This window comes from Cervus canadensis, chromosome 2, assembly GCF_019320065.1.
Source record: "Cervus canadensis isolate Bull #8, Minnesota chromosome 2, ASM1932006v1, whole genome shotgun sequence".
Lineage (NCBI taxonomy): Eukaryota > Metazoa > Chordata > Mammalia > Artiodactyla > Cervidae > Cervus > Cervus canadensis.
Genome location: NC_057387.1, coordinates 65,743,648 through 65,758,846, shown reverse-complemented (window position 1 = coordinate 65,758,846; position 15,199 = coordinate 65,743,648). Strand labels below are relative to the sequence as shown.

Below are 15,199 nucleotides of genomic sequence, written 5' to 3'. Positions count from 1 at the left end.
GTGAAGGGCTGGAAAAAAATATTTCACGCAAACGGAGACCAAAAGAAAGCAGGAGTCGCAATACTCATATCAGATAAAATAGACTCTCAAATAAAGGATGTGAAAAGAGACAAAGAAAGACACTACATAATGATCAAAGGATCAATCCAAGGAGAGGATATAACAATTATAAATATATACGCACCCAACATAGGAACACCGCAATATGTAAGGCAAATGCTAACAAGTATGAAAGAGGAAATTAATAGTAACACAATAATAGTGGGAGACATTAATACCCCACTCACAACTATGGATAGATCAACTAAACAGAAAATTAACAAGGAAACACAAACTTTAAAATGACAGCAATGGACCAGCTAAGACCTAATTGATATTATAGGACATTCACCCAAAACAATCAACTTCACCTTGTTTCCTCAGTGCACAGGAACTTTCTTGAATCCAGAATAGATCACATTCCTGGCCATAATTGTCTGGAATTCAAAAATTGAAATCAATTCCAGTCATCTTTTCTGACCACAGTGCATGTAAGATTAGATCTCAATTACAGGAAAAAAATTGTTAAAAACTTCAAACATATGGAGGCTAAATAACACGCTTCTGAATAACCAACAAATCATAGAAGAAATCAAAAAGAAATCAAAATATGTATAGAAATGAATGAAAATGAAAACACAACAACCCAAAACCTATGGGACACTGTAAAAGCAGTGCTAAGGGGAAGGTTCATAGCATTACAGGCTTACATCAAGAAAACAAGAAAAAAACCAAATAAATAACCTAACTCTACACCTAAAGCAATAGAAGAAGGAAGAAATGAAGAACCCCAGGGTTAGTAGAAGGAAAGAAATCTTAAAAATTAGGGCAGAAATAAATGCAAAAGAAACTAAAGAGACCATAGCAAAAATCAACAAAGCTAAAAGCTGGTTTTTGAAAAAATAAACAAAATTGACAAACCATTAGCAAGACTCATTAAGAAACAAAGAGAGAAGAACCAAATTAACAAAATTAGAAATGAAAATGGAGAGATCACAACAGACAACACTGAAATACAAAGGATCATAAGAGACTACTACCAGCAGCTCTATGCCAATAAAATGGACAACTTGGATGAAATGGACAAATTCTTAGAAAAGTAAAACTTTCCAAAACTGAACCAGGAAGAAATAGAAAGATCTTAACGACCCATCACAGCAGGAATCGAAATGTAATCAAAAATTCTTCCAGCAACAAAAGCCCAGGACCAGATGGCTTCACAGCTGATCTACAAAATTTAGAGACAGAAGCTACACCTACTTACTCAAACTCTTCCAGAAATATTGCAGAATGAAGGTAAACTTCCAAACTCGTTCTATGAGGCCACCATCACAATAATTCCAAAACCAGACAAGGATGCCACAAAAAAGAAAACTACAGGCCAATATCACTGATGAACATAGATGCAAAAATCCTTAACAAAATTCTAGCAAACAGAATCCAACAACATATTAAAAAGATCATACATCATGTCCAAGTGAGCTTTATCCCAGGAATGCAAGGATTCTTTAATATCTGCAAATCAATCAAAGTAATACACCAATTAACAAATTGAAAGATAAAAACCATATGATTATCTCAATAGATGCAGAGAAAGCCTTTGACAAAATTCAACACTCATTTATGATTAAAACTCTCCAAAAAGCAGGAATAGAAGGAACATACCTCAACATTATAAAAGCCATATATGACAAACCCACAGCAAGCATCAACCTCAATGGTGAAAAATTGAAAGCATTCCCCCTGAAATCAGGGAACAAGACAAGGGGTGGCCCACGTCACACTACTGTTCAAATCATAGTGTTGGAAGTTTTGGCCAGCAGCAATCAAGCAGAAAAGAAAGTAAAGGAATCAGATAGGAAAAGAAAAGTGAAACTCTCACTGTTTGCAGATGCAGATCCTCTACTAGAAAACCCTAAACGACTCTACCAGAAAATTAACTAGAACTAAATCAATAGATATCAGTAAAGTTGCAGGATATAAAATTAACCAACAGAATCCCCTTAATTCCTATTACTAACATGAAAAAACAGAAAGAGAATTAAGGAAACAATACCATTGCACCAGCAAAAAAGAATAAAATACTTAGGATATATCTACCTAAAGAAACAAAAGACCTATACATAGAAAACTATAAAACACTGATGAAAGAAATCAAAGAGGACACAAACAGATGGAGAAACATACCATGTTCATGGATTGGAAGAATCAATATTGTCAAAATGGCTATTCTACCCAAAGCAATCTATAGATTCAATGCAATCCCTATCAAGCTACCAACGGTATTCTTCACAGAACTAGAACAAATAATTTCACAATTTGTATGGAAATACAAAAACCTCGAATAGCCAAAGCAATCTTGAGAAAGAAGAATGGAACTGGAGGAATCAACCTGCCTGACTTCAGGCTCTACTACAAAGCCACAGTCATCAAGACAGATGGTACTTGCACAAAGACAGAAATATAGATCAATGGAACAGAATAGAAAGCCCAGAGATAAATCCACGACCTATGGACACCTTACTTTGACAAAGGAGGCAAGGATATACAGTGGAAAAAAGACAACCTCTTTAACAAGTGGTGCTGGGAAAACTGGTCAACCACTTGTAAAAGAATGAAACTAGAACACTTTCTAACACCATACACAAAAATAAACTCAAAATGGATTAAAGATCTAAATGTAAGACCAGAAACTATAAACTCCTAGAGGAGAACATAGGCAAAACACTCTCCGACATAAATCACAGCAAGATCCTCTATGACCCAACTCCTAGAATATTGGAAATAAAAGCAAAACTAAACAAATGGGACCTAATGAAACTTAAAAGCTTTTGCACTACAAAGGAAACTATAAGCAAGGTGAAAAGACAGCCCTCAGATTGGGAGAAAATAATAGCAAATGAAGAAACAGACAAAAGATTAATCTCAAAAATATACAAGCAACTCCTGCAGCTCAATTCCAGAAAAATAAATGACCCAATTCAAAAATGGGCCAAAGAACTAAACAGACATTTCTCAAAAGAAGACATACAGATGGCTAACAAACACATGAAAAGATGCTCAACATCACTCATTATCAGAGAAATGCAAATCAAAACCACAATGAGGTACCATTACACGCCAGTCAGGATGGCTGCTATCCAAAAGTCTACAAGCAATAAATGCCTGAGAGGGTGTGGAGAAAAGGGAACCCTCTTACACTGTTGGTGGGAATGCAAACTAGTACAGCCACTATGGGAAACAGTGTGGAGATTCCTTAAAAAACTGGAAATAGAGCTGCCATATGACCCAGCAATACCACTTCTGGGCATACACACTGAGGAAAACAGATCTGAAAAGAGACACATCACCCAATGTTCATCGCAGCACTGTTTATAATAGCCAGGACAGGAAGCAACCTAGATGCCCCATTCAGCAGAAGAAATGGATAAAGGAAGCTGTGGTTACATATACACATGGAATTTACTCAGCCATTAAAAAGAATTCATTTGAAACAGTCCTAATGAGATGGATGAAACTGGAGCCCATTATACAGAGTGAAGTAAGCCAGAAAGATAAAGAACATTACAGCATACTAACACATATATATGGAATTTAGAAAGATGGTAATGATAACCCTATATGCAAAACAGAAAAAGAGACACAGAAATACAGAACAGACTTTTGAACTCTGTGGGAGAAGGTGAGGGTGGGATGTTTCAAAAGAACAGCATGTATACTATCTATGGTGAAACAGATCACCAGCCCAGGTGGGATGCATGAGACAAGTGCTCCGGCCTGGTGCACTGGGAAGACCCAGAGGAATCGGGTGGAGAGGGAGATGGGAGGGGGGATCGGGATGGGGAATAAGTGTAAATCTATGGCTGATTCATATCAATGTATGACAAGACCCACTGAAATGTTGTGAAGTAATTAGCCTCCAACTAATAAAAAAATTAAAAAAAAAGAAAAATGCAGAGGAAGAACCATTGTGGTATAAGGAAAGGAAAAGAAAATATACAAAGGTCATCCATAAGAAAGTTCTGAAACTTTGATTTTGAAGAAAATCATAAAGCAGATAGATGCATCCAATTATAAAGGTAGTATTTCCTAATTTGTGAAAGGAGATCATGAGGGGTAGTGGTTATTAAATTATTTGAAATTTAATGTCTCTACTTTTACTTTATAGTTTAAGGAATTTTAATGGTCAAATAATAAAGGTTGTACACAGGAACAAAGTTTAAGGACATCTGTTTTTTGTATCTATTGTTCCCTTCTTAAAACACTTGTTATTTCCTTTCTAATACAACTATTATCTGCCAGCTGCCTACAAACCACTCAACAGACCCAACATGTCTCTTTCTGTCTCTCCTATTAATACACTTGGTGAATCTACCAAGTCTCCATGTCTGTGCAGCCTAGTCCCAGAGGAGTCACAGTTAGGACAACCTCCAGTCTACTGCAATTAACACTGGATAGCGGGAAGCATGCCAGCGTCATTTATATTTGGCTGTGAAAGCTGCATGTGTTCAGTAGTTGATTGTTCAAAAAGCTAGAAGATTTTCAGTTTCACTCTTCCTTCATCTTTTAGTGACTGGATAAATGTGCCAGCGTGTGTGTGGAAAAGCAGCCTGTTTTCAGATTTTAATCGCCACAGGGGTTACAGTAGCAGCAATCAGAGCAGCTGAGATATTGCCAAAAGACTTAAAAGGCCAAAATGAAACGTGCTGGACACAAAAAGGACTTGGGTTCACCTTAACAAATGAAAATATTTGGAAAGATAACTGGGACTCTTAAGACCGTCTAAGGCAATCATCAAATAACTCTGAACCATCCCCAACTCTTGATCACCACTTTCTATAGGGCTCAATGGTAGCTTTTCAGAATTTCAAATTTATCTAAAACTTAGACAGCAAATTAATATGATTGCTTCATTTGTTTGTGTTCATGAAGAGTTTTTCTAGAAGAAGCAAGTAACTGACCTGCAGCTTTTAGTCATTCTCCTGGTCTCATCATGCTGCAAACGGAGGGGAAGTGTCTCAAAATATGGTCTGTCTTCAGGCTAGGCTTGCTCCACGAGGCAACCAAGTGCCTTGAGAATCACAGTCTGGGAATCTAGGTTCTATCTTGTCTATCTGGCAAGTCTCTTTGTTGTTGCTATTTGAGTCGCTAAGTCACATCTGACTCGTTGCAACCCCATGGACTGTAGTCCACCAGCCTCCTCTGTCCATGGGATTGTCTAGGTAAGAAAACTGGAGTAGATTGCCATTTCCTTTTCCAAGGGATCTTCCCCACTCTGGGATTGAACCTGTGTCTTGGGGCTTGGCAGGTGGGTTCTTTACCCACTAGAGCCACTTGGGAAGCCCCTCATCTCAATATTGGCATAATCTCAGGGCTCTCTCGGGATCCAGCTCATCTTTCAATTTTACCTTCTCATCTGAGGGGATTTCATCTATATCATGGTTTCTAAGGCATCAGCAATGAACAGCCTTAATTTTCTCCCAAATGCTAGCCCCTTACTTTTAAATTCAATGATCCAAAATCAAATTTACTATCTATTGCTCCCAGAGGTCTAAAAATTTGCTCTTTTCCTTACCTATTTCTGTCTACCACCCACTCTCTCACTAAAACTACAAATCCTGCCATTCACGACTCCTTTCTCATCCTCCACATCTGTTTGATTGACAAGTTCTAAAATTCTCCATCTACGATGTTCTGTTTCTTTTTCTACAATCTCTCTGCCACTGCCTAGGTTGAAGCCTCATTATCTCTTATCTGGACGGATACCACAGACTCCAAACAGCATTGTGCTCTCTCACCCATCACCCACACTTTGTAAAATACAGAATTTGACATATAAATCCATTGGGCAGAACCTTTTAAGATTCTCAACTGCTTATAAAATAAAGTCCAAACTCCATAATCTGGCCCTTACTAAACTGCTCAAAATTACTTTCTATTGTCCATTCACACCCACAAATAATCTTTACTCTCTCAAATCTTAGTGGCTTTGTATTTGGTTGAACCATATGAAATTGCTGATATTTAACTATTTTGACATAAAAATGACAATTTCATACAACTTAACTAAGAACACCTTTTGTCTCTGCCAGGAATACTCTTTTCACCACTTACTACCTGTCAAAATATCAAGACCCAGCTTAAACGTTGTCTCCTTTGGTAAGCAATCATTGACCACACTAGGCTAAAGAACTGGTCTCTCCACCGTGTTCCTGGACCACGCTGTCACACCTCTGCCACAGCTTTAATTATTTGTACATACTTGTCTCTGCCACTGGTATATGGGAAAGTAGAGAGTAGAACCTAGGACTTAAGTATCTCTGTATCTTTACTTCTAGTATGCCATTCCCTTCTCCAGGAGCTCTTCCCAACCCAGGGATCAAACCCAGGTCTCCAGCATTGCAGGCAAATTCTTTACCAGCTGAGCCACCATGGAAGCCCAAGAATACTGGAGTGGGGAGCCTATCCTTTCTCCAGGGGATCTTCTTGACCCAGGAATCAAACTGGGGTCTCCTGTATTGCAGGTGGATTCTTTACCATCTGAGCTACCAGGGAGTCCCTAATGTCTAAATAGGAGTTAATAAATATTTGTTGAATGAGAGACTAAATTTCCCTCTGAACTTGGTACACAAAGGAGCTGATAAATTTTTTTGGTTAAATTTGGGAGGAATGTTGGTATTATGATTTAATATATCATAGAATGCCTCTTTCCTCTTCTTATATCACCTTCCCCCTTTTTCTTCCTACTGACTGTGGATTTGATCTTACCAGATGGATTTAATATGGCTATGAAAGAAATGATTATACACTACCAGAGCATATGGCCACTATGAGCCCTGCTATGCACATGTAACCCACAGGAAAGCAGATGTATAATGTTCATCTGACAAAACTCCACGAGCAGCTAACAGACAAAGGCAGCAGCCACAAGGTAAATAATTCCTAAGCAAATCCTAACATTCAAACCAAAATTATTTTCTACCCACCAAAACCCATGAGAATCAATGAAACCTCTCTCTGAAAATGCATGGAGGACATTTACAGAAGTTGCAAAATGTGCAGGAGGCATTTTACATAGCGGGCATTTTTGCAAAGCCTATTGATGTTGAAAGAAGTTGCACCTCCAGAATTTTACCAGTTTGTAGAATTAGTGATTAAAATCCCAAGAGCAATAGAAATAAGAGATAAAGTCTGTTTCTATTTTAAATACTGGACTTTATATAGGACTATGATATTAGATATTCAAAAAGTATGATTTTAGACTGAGAGACTGTAAATGTTCCAATTTTTCAATCACCTTTGATAACAGGAAGATGTCTACTTAGCTTGGACTAATCTAGATACAGACAGGGTGTTCAGATCATAAGCAGATCACTGGGAAATCCAGGAGGGACCAAGGCCACAGCAGGGCTTAGACGTTAGAAGGACTCAAACCAGAACGAGGACAGACTTGTCCCTCAAAAACTTCCCCCACCTGTTAGTGACAGGCATCTGGGGATGATTCTGATGCCTACATATTACTGGTTGCTGAAATTGATAAAAATTAGTTGGAAACTTATACACAGTAAATTCCTTAGTTGTGTTCAGTCATCAACTAATGATTCTATGGTTGTCACAAAATGCCTTTCACACACAATTAAGAATAGATTCTTAAGCAAGGGAGATGCATCCATCACCCTGATGCTGGGAAAGATTGAGGGCAGCAGGAGGAGGGGCAACAGAGGATGAGATGGTTGGATGGCATCACTGACTCAATGGACAGGAATTTGAGCAAACTCTAGGAGATAGTGAAGGACAGGGAAGCCTGGTGTGCTGCAGTCCATGGGGTCACAAAGAGTAGGGCATGACTTAGCAAGTGAACAACAACAACAGTCTATCCTTAAGAACACTATCCTGGTGAACAACGTGAGCATCCCAGGTGTCTCAGCTCAGCATGCTATAACAAAATAAGACAGCTGGCATGATTGAAACCCCAGGCATTTACTTCTCATTCTGGAGGCTGGGAAGTCTGCAGACATAGTTCTGGCACAGTCAGGGTCTGGTGAGCACTCTCTCCCTCACTTGCAAATAGCTGCCTTCTTGCAGTATCCTCACATGGCAGAGAGAGAGAGAGAAGAGAAGGAGGGAGAGAGGTCTGTCCTTTTTTATAAAGGCCCTAAGCCCATCATGAGGAATTTATCCTAATAATGTTCTCTGAACCTGATACCTCCAAAGGCCTCACATGGTGAGGTAGGACTTCATCATATGCATTTTGGGGAAACACAAACATTTAGTCCATAACATCAGGTAAGTAGCGTTTCTCCTAGTGCAGTGACAGAACAGAACCTGCTCCAGTTTAGGTGTGGTGAGCCTTTTTATTCATGCTGTACTGTGTGCTCAGTTGCTCTGTCAGGTCCAACTCTTTGTGACCCCAGGGACTGTAGCCTGCCAGGCTCCTCTGTCCATAGGGATTCTCCAGGCAAGAATACTAGAGTGGGTTGTCAGGCTCTCCTCTAGGAGATCTTCCCAATCCAGGGATTGAACCCAGGTCTCCCGCATTGCAGGTGGATTCTTTACCATCTGAGCCACCAGGTAAGCTGAAGAATACTGGAGTGGCCTATCCCTTCTCTAGGGGAACTTCCTTACTCAGGAATCGAACCGAGGTTTCCTGCACTGCAGGCAGATTCTTTACCAACTGAGCTACTAGGGAAGCCCTTTTTATACATAAAGTTCTCTAAAAATGTTGCCAAAGGAGGTCACTTAAACCTCCCACATAGACTAAAGGTAAAAATATATGCTTAAACATTTGACTTTTGTGAGTATATATTTAATTTGAAACAAGATGACCTGGTTTGTTTTATTCAAAAGCACAATAAATGAGTCATAGTGAAATGGTGTTCTATGACAGGCACATATGCGTTTCATATAGTGACCTGAGGCTTCATGTCCTTGAATCTCAGGATAAATAAAACCCTGGAAGAGACAAAAGAATGCCAGACAAATGTCAGGTTAAGTACGCTGGCCTCTGACTTTTGATGCAGAAGCATCACCCTTGGCTGCCTCTTGAATATTCTAGTCTAAGCTTTATTTTTGGTCCAGAGCTTTTTTGGCCACCATCAGTCTCTGTGGCTCCCTCATTGTACTGTCTCCTTGGTATTCTTGGCAGCTGTCTGAGATGGAGAGGTGAGCACCAGAATAAAGTGAAGGACAAAAGCCTGCTTCTTATTCTTCAGCACCAGTATCCAAAGTTGGGTTTAGCATTCTTCATTCCAAGTATCCAGTCCAAATCTCATCCCCCAACACACATCTCCCCATCTCATATTTTCAAGGCCTTTCTGGATCTGAAAATCTTCAGAGGTGTGTGTTCAGTTGACAAAAGCACATCAAGACTATCATATAAGAAGGCCCCCATAAAAATCAAGCCAAGCTGACATTTAGATGCTAGGCTGGTAAACAGTACATTATGTTGATTTTTATTTAGCTCCATATGATTCTGCAGAGACTTCTGTGTGCTTTGGGATGCATTAATATTTGTACAAATTGGAAATGTAATCTTTCCTTCCCCTCTCTACTCCCAATCCATAGTCAAATACATCCTCTCCGAATATAAAAGCAGCAGACAGGATATAGCATTTGTCCTAGAGGCCATTTCAACTCAAATGATAGAAAAATTTATAAACCTAATCCCAGACTCATAGGTTTCTTGAAATTTGTTATTAAACAGTTTTAGTTTGATTTTATGTGCAGCATGGAGCCTCTCTACTTTCTCAGAGGTGATACTAAGAGGTCAAGAAAATCCTTAGCCTTATTAAAATTTTTATTATTGATTTATTTAAGTCATTACCAATTCTTCTAAAAGGAGTGAAAGAAAGGGGCCTTAGCCATACTACCCTGAACACGCCTGATCTCGTCTGATCTCGGATGCTAAGCGGGGTCAGGCCTGGTTAGTACTTGGATGGGAAAAGGGCCTTAGGTCAAGACCTAAAATCTACCCTTTATTCTCCTGAATGTTATTCTAAAGTTCCCAATAGAGCTAAGCCACCAGTGTAGCCATGCCTCCCTGCTATCATCCTTCTGGCAAGGAGACAACGGTGTGTATGTTTAACTCTAATAATGTGTCTCATCTGGAACTGTTTGGATCATGCATATCTTAGCTTTCTTACATTAGCATGGATCACAGGGAATAGAAGGTAAAATCATTACATATCACGAGAAGCTCAGTGGAAGGCTTTAAAATATAACAAGCAAAATAATAATGTATCCTAGAAAAAGAAAGAAGATAGTCTTAAAGGAAACAGAAGAAAAAGTAAATTAATTAAAGGTAGAAAACACTTCAAAGTTTTCTTATTTCATCTTCCTAGTTACTATGTTAAGTACCTGGTTTTTTCACTTGAGTTGGAAAACATACTCTCCTCCACTTCCCAAATTCCCTCCCCTGTACTACTTTTTACTCTGATCTTTTTCAAAGGTTTTAGACCCTTCCAGTCTAAGGAAAAGATAATTACTTTAAACAGAAAACAAAAATTTATTATTTGGAATTCAAATATGCTGGAAAGTCAAGAATGTATGGCATCTAAGTCTCAAATGTAATAGGGTTTATAAAAGTTTATAGACACTTATATTTAAATTTAGTAAAAGCTATCCACCAGAACGCTCAAAAAGAAATTTATCTTTGAAAAAATACCAGAGAATGCTGTCAAGCTATATCTGACTAGCAAAAAAAAAAAAAAAATCCATAAAAGAAATCAAAGAAATTCATAGAAAGAAAAATAAACAATAAAAGACAAGGGAATTCTTCATGAAAAACCTAGAAATGAAAGATATTTTAAAAACATGACTTTATAATTCATTTGCCCTGTAGCAAATATCAAAATTCTGTGATATGTCTTTAGAGACTGAATACAATATGACATTAATTTTCATGAAAAGAACAAAGGCAATTCAACCAAAGAAAAAGCCAAAGATTGTATACCTTTTTTTCTTGTAAGCTGAAGGAGGTCGAAACCATTCTATGTGCCTAAGGATATAACGTCATCTCTAAATTATAGCTCAAAGGGCTGAATATTAATGGTTGTCACCTTTCCCTGATGGGAGCAATATTTTGAATGACAAATGGATATTCATTAGATACTATGGACCATTTAATTATATGAATGTCTTCCTAACTACTTAACATTAGAGCTGTATGTGACCTAAATAATGGTTTGGGTTAGGTGACCTTGTACTTGAGGGTCTCTTTCTGTCCAATTACCAGGCAAGCTTCTCAAATACCCTCAAAGATTTAATTCACAAATCCCTTAAGAGCCTTCTGGTAAAAGGTTGGGGCAACACAAATAAGCTAGTGATACATGACCTTGTTTCCGAAAATGAGGCTGGAATTCTAAGCAAGTATGCTTATTTATCATTGTTGAATTGCTAAGTAAGGCAAAAGACAAAGAAATATGAACATATCATAAACATATAGGAGAAAATGAAAATTAGAACTCAGTGTTATATTCTCTGGGCTTCCCTGCTGGCTCAGACAGCAAAGAATCCACCTGCAATGCGGGAGACCTGGGTTTGATCCCTGGATTGAGAAGATCCCATGGAGGAGGACTGGGCAACCCACCCCAGCATTCTTGCCTGGAGAATCCCTAATGGACAGAGGAGCCTGGCGGCATACAGTCCAAGGAGTCGCAAAGAGTCGGACACGACTGGGCGGCTAAGCACAAGCACATTATATTTTCTATATCTATGACCTTGCTTTTCTGTTTTGCTACATTTTGTCATTTGTTTTATTTTTTAGATTCCACATAAAAGTGAAAAGTATATAGTATCTATCTTTCTCTATATAACATTCATTTAGTGTAACATCCTCTAGGTCTATATGTGTTACCACAAATGGCATGTTTTCATTCCTTTATATGGCTGAGTAATATCCATTATATAGATTAAAAATGTGTACATATAGACATACCCATCAGTTTATTTTAAACCTATAATTAATACATTTTGAATAAATTCCTAGAGCACAACATTTTTACTACCCCTCCCACATTTCATGTCTCTTAATCATAATTACATCTTTTTGCATATCCCTTTACTACTTACTGTAGGTATAATTGATTGTACCTTCATATTAGCTTTATAAATTGCTGATCTGGTGCCTTAATTAGAGACACCTTCTTACTGCCTTCACCAGAGACAGTTCTTTCTTTCATATATTTTCTTATTTCTGGTTATGACCTTTATTTTCTGCTCAAAAAACAACCTTTAACATTTCTTGTAAGGCCAGTTTAGTGGTGATGAACTCTTAAGTTTTGCTTCCCTGGGAAACTCTTTATCTCTCCTTCAATTCTAAATAGCCTTGTCAGAGTATTCTCTGCACTTTGAATATATTATCTGTGGGTCTTTGGACCCACAAAGTTTCTGCTGAAGTATTAGCTGATGTAACTTTTTTTTCTTTTGTCATCTCTAAAATTCTAAGTTTTTCCATTGTAATATGTTTTGGTGTGGATCTCTTTGGATTCATTTTGTTCTGAAGTCTCTATGCTTCCTAGACCTGGATATCTATTTCCTTCCCCAGATGAGGGAAGTTTTCAGCCACTATTTCTTCAAATAAGTTTTCTGTCCCTTGCTCTCTTCTTATGGGACCCTATAGCTGCAAATTTTGGTATACTTGATGTTGTCACAGAAGCCCCTTAAACTATCCTAATCTTAAAATTTTTTTTCTTTTTGCTGTCTTGATTGGGTGATATCCCAATTGTATCCCAATTGTATATCCCAGTTGTATTGATATCCCAATTGCCGATCCATTCTTCTGTATCATCTAATCTGCTATGATTCTACCAAGTGTATTTTTTATTTTATTCTTCAGCTATGATTGGTTCTTTCTTATATTTTCCACCTCTTTGTTGAAGGTTTCGCTGTGTTCCTCCATTCTTTTGAGCTTGGTGAGCATCTTTATGACCATTTCTTTGAACTCTTTATCAAGTAAATTACTTGTCTGTTTCAACAGGTTTGTTCTGGAGTTCCATTTTGTTCTTTTGTTTAGAACACATCCCTCTGCCTCCTCATGTTGTTTGACTCTCAGTGACTGTTCCAATGAATTAGGCAAAACAGGAACCTCTCCTGGTTTTATTAGCGTGGACTTATATAAGGGAATCTTCTGTATAAACAATGCGCCAGGCAGCTTTGGCTGGCAGGCTGGCTGGATTTGGAGTAGGTCCACACTGGGGCTGTTCCACGGTGCTCTGCACCAGGGCTGACCTAGCAGGAAAGCTAGAGCTGGGCTAAGCACAAGTACGGGGCAGGGCCCACCTTGGTGGTGTGGCTAGTGGTGGGGCGAGGGGAGCATAAAGCTGATGTGGGCTGGGGCAGTCCTGGCAGATGGCCAGAACGCTTAGATCATGTTCCCATCTCATAATCAAGATGAACAAATCAAAAAACAAACAAAAAAAGGACACTTTCCAGGACCTCTGACCCTGGAGAGGGTTTGTGCAGTTCCCTGCCCATTTGGCAGACACTCTAGATTTAGTAAACGTATTTCCTCCAAAGTATGGTCTAGGCACCCTTTAAATCGTTGTCTTTTCACTATGCCCCAGAGGGTGTAAGTACACGCATGGGGCGCTTCAGTGTCACCCTTCTCTACTGCAGATCACTGTGTTGGGGGTGTGGCTCCTGTCAATATGATATCTCTGTTTTCCCTATCCACCTCTACGCGGTCCCTTTATTGTTGTTGTACAGAAGTTGTTCAATCAGCCCTCAGTTCTTCTCTAGGAGAAACTGCTCTATGTAGGTATAGCTTCAGTGTTTCTATGGAGGAGTGAGTCCAGGGTCTTCCTACACTGTCATCTTGAACTGTCCCCTGGCCATGACACTTGAAGTCAGATAGCCCTAACATTCTTTCAATGTACCAGCACTGTCACTAATGAGTTGTGTGCCCTTGGATAGTGACATGCTATTCCCAATTTTCAGCTCCCTAATCTATGCTGGCAGTTAGAAATAAATACCTTGTAGAGTTGTCCTGAGATTAAACTGTCCAGAAGATCAAGTGCCTGATATACACCCTTTGCAAAGAAGTCATACTCTGTGTCCTAACAGATTGCAAAATTTTATGGTGCAGGTATTACATATATACATATACATTATATTAAAGATACAATGGTGAACAAGAGATCCATGGCTTATTCTTTTTTTTTCATTTATTTTTATTAGTTGGAGGCTAATTACTTTACAATATTATAGTGGGTTTTGTCATACATTGACATGAATCAGCCATGGATTTACATGTGTTCCCCATCCCAATCCCCCCTCCCATCTCCCTCTCTACCCGATCCCTCTGGGTCTTCCCAGTGCACCAGGCCCAAGCACTTGTCTCATGCATCCAACCTGGGCTGGTGATCTGTTTCACCCTAGATAATATACATGTTTCGATGCTATTCTCTCAGAACATCCCACCCTCACCTTCTTCCACAGAGTCCAAAAGTCTGTTCTGTACTTCTCTGTCTCTTTTTCTGTTTTGCATATAGGGTTATCATTACCATCTTTCTAAATTCCATATATATGTGTTAGTATGCTGTAATGGTCTTTATCTTTCTGCTTACTTCACTCTGTATAATGGGCTCCAGTTTCATCCATCTCATCAGAACTGATTGAAATGAATTCTTTTTAATGGCTGAGTAATATTCCACGGTGTATATGTACCACAGCTTCCTTATCCATTCACCTGCTGATGGGCATCTAGGTTGCTTCCATATCCTGGCTATTATAAACAGTGCTGCGATGAACATTGGGGTGCATGTGTCTCTTTCAGATCTGGTTTCCTCGGTGTGTATGCCCAGAAGTGGGATTGCTGGGTCATATGGCAGCTCTAATTCCAGTTTTTTAAGAAATCTCCACACTGTTCTCCATAGCGGCTGTACTAGTTTGCATTCCCACCAACAGTGTAAGAGGGTTCCCCCTTCTCCACACCCTCTCCAGCATTTATTGCTTGTAGACTTTTGGATAGCAGCCATGGCTTATTCTTGTAGAGTTCACAGTTTAGAGAAGAGACTTTAGTCACATAATCCCATGAATAAATGTGTGACAGTCTTCCATGTGACCGTCTGGGCTCTTGATCTCATCCATTTAGAGGTTATCCTCAGCATTTCAGTCAAGTCCATCAAAAGTGATCCAACTCTACAGTGGAATTGAGGAACAG

The 15,199-nt window shown here is 38.9% G+C and overlaps 1 protein-coding gene across 2 annotated transcripts in view; it reads right to left on the bottom strand.

The window, feature by feature from the left end:
• The window catches only part of SLC44A5 (solute carrier family 44 member 5), a 429,650-nt gene that overhangs the window by 147,061 nt on the left and 267,390 nt on the right, over positions 1 to 15,199 (bottom strand). The window lies entirely within an intron of this gene.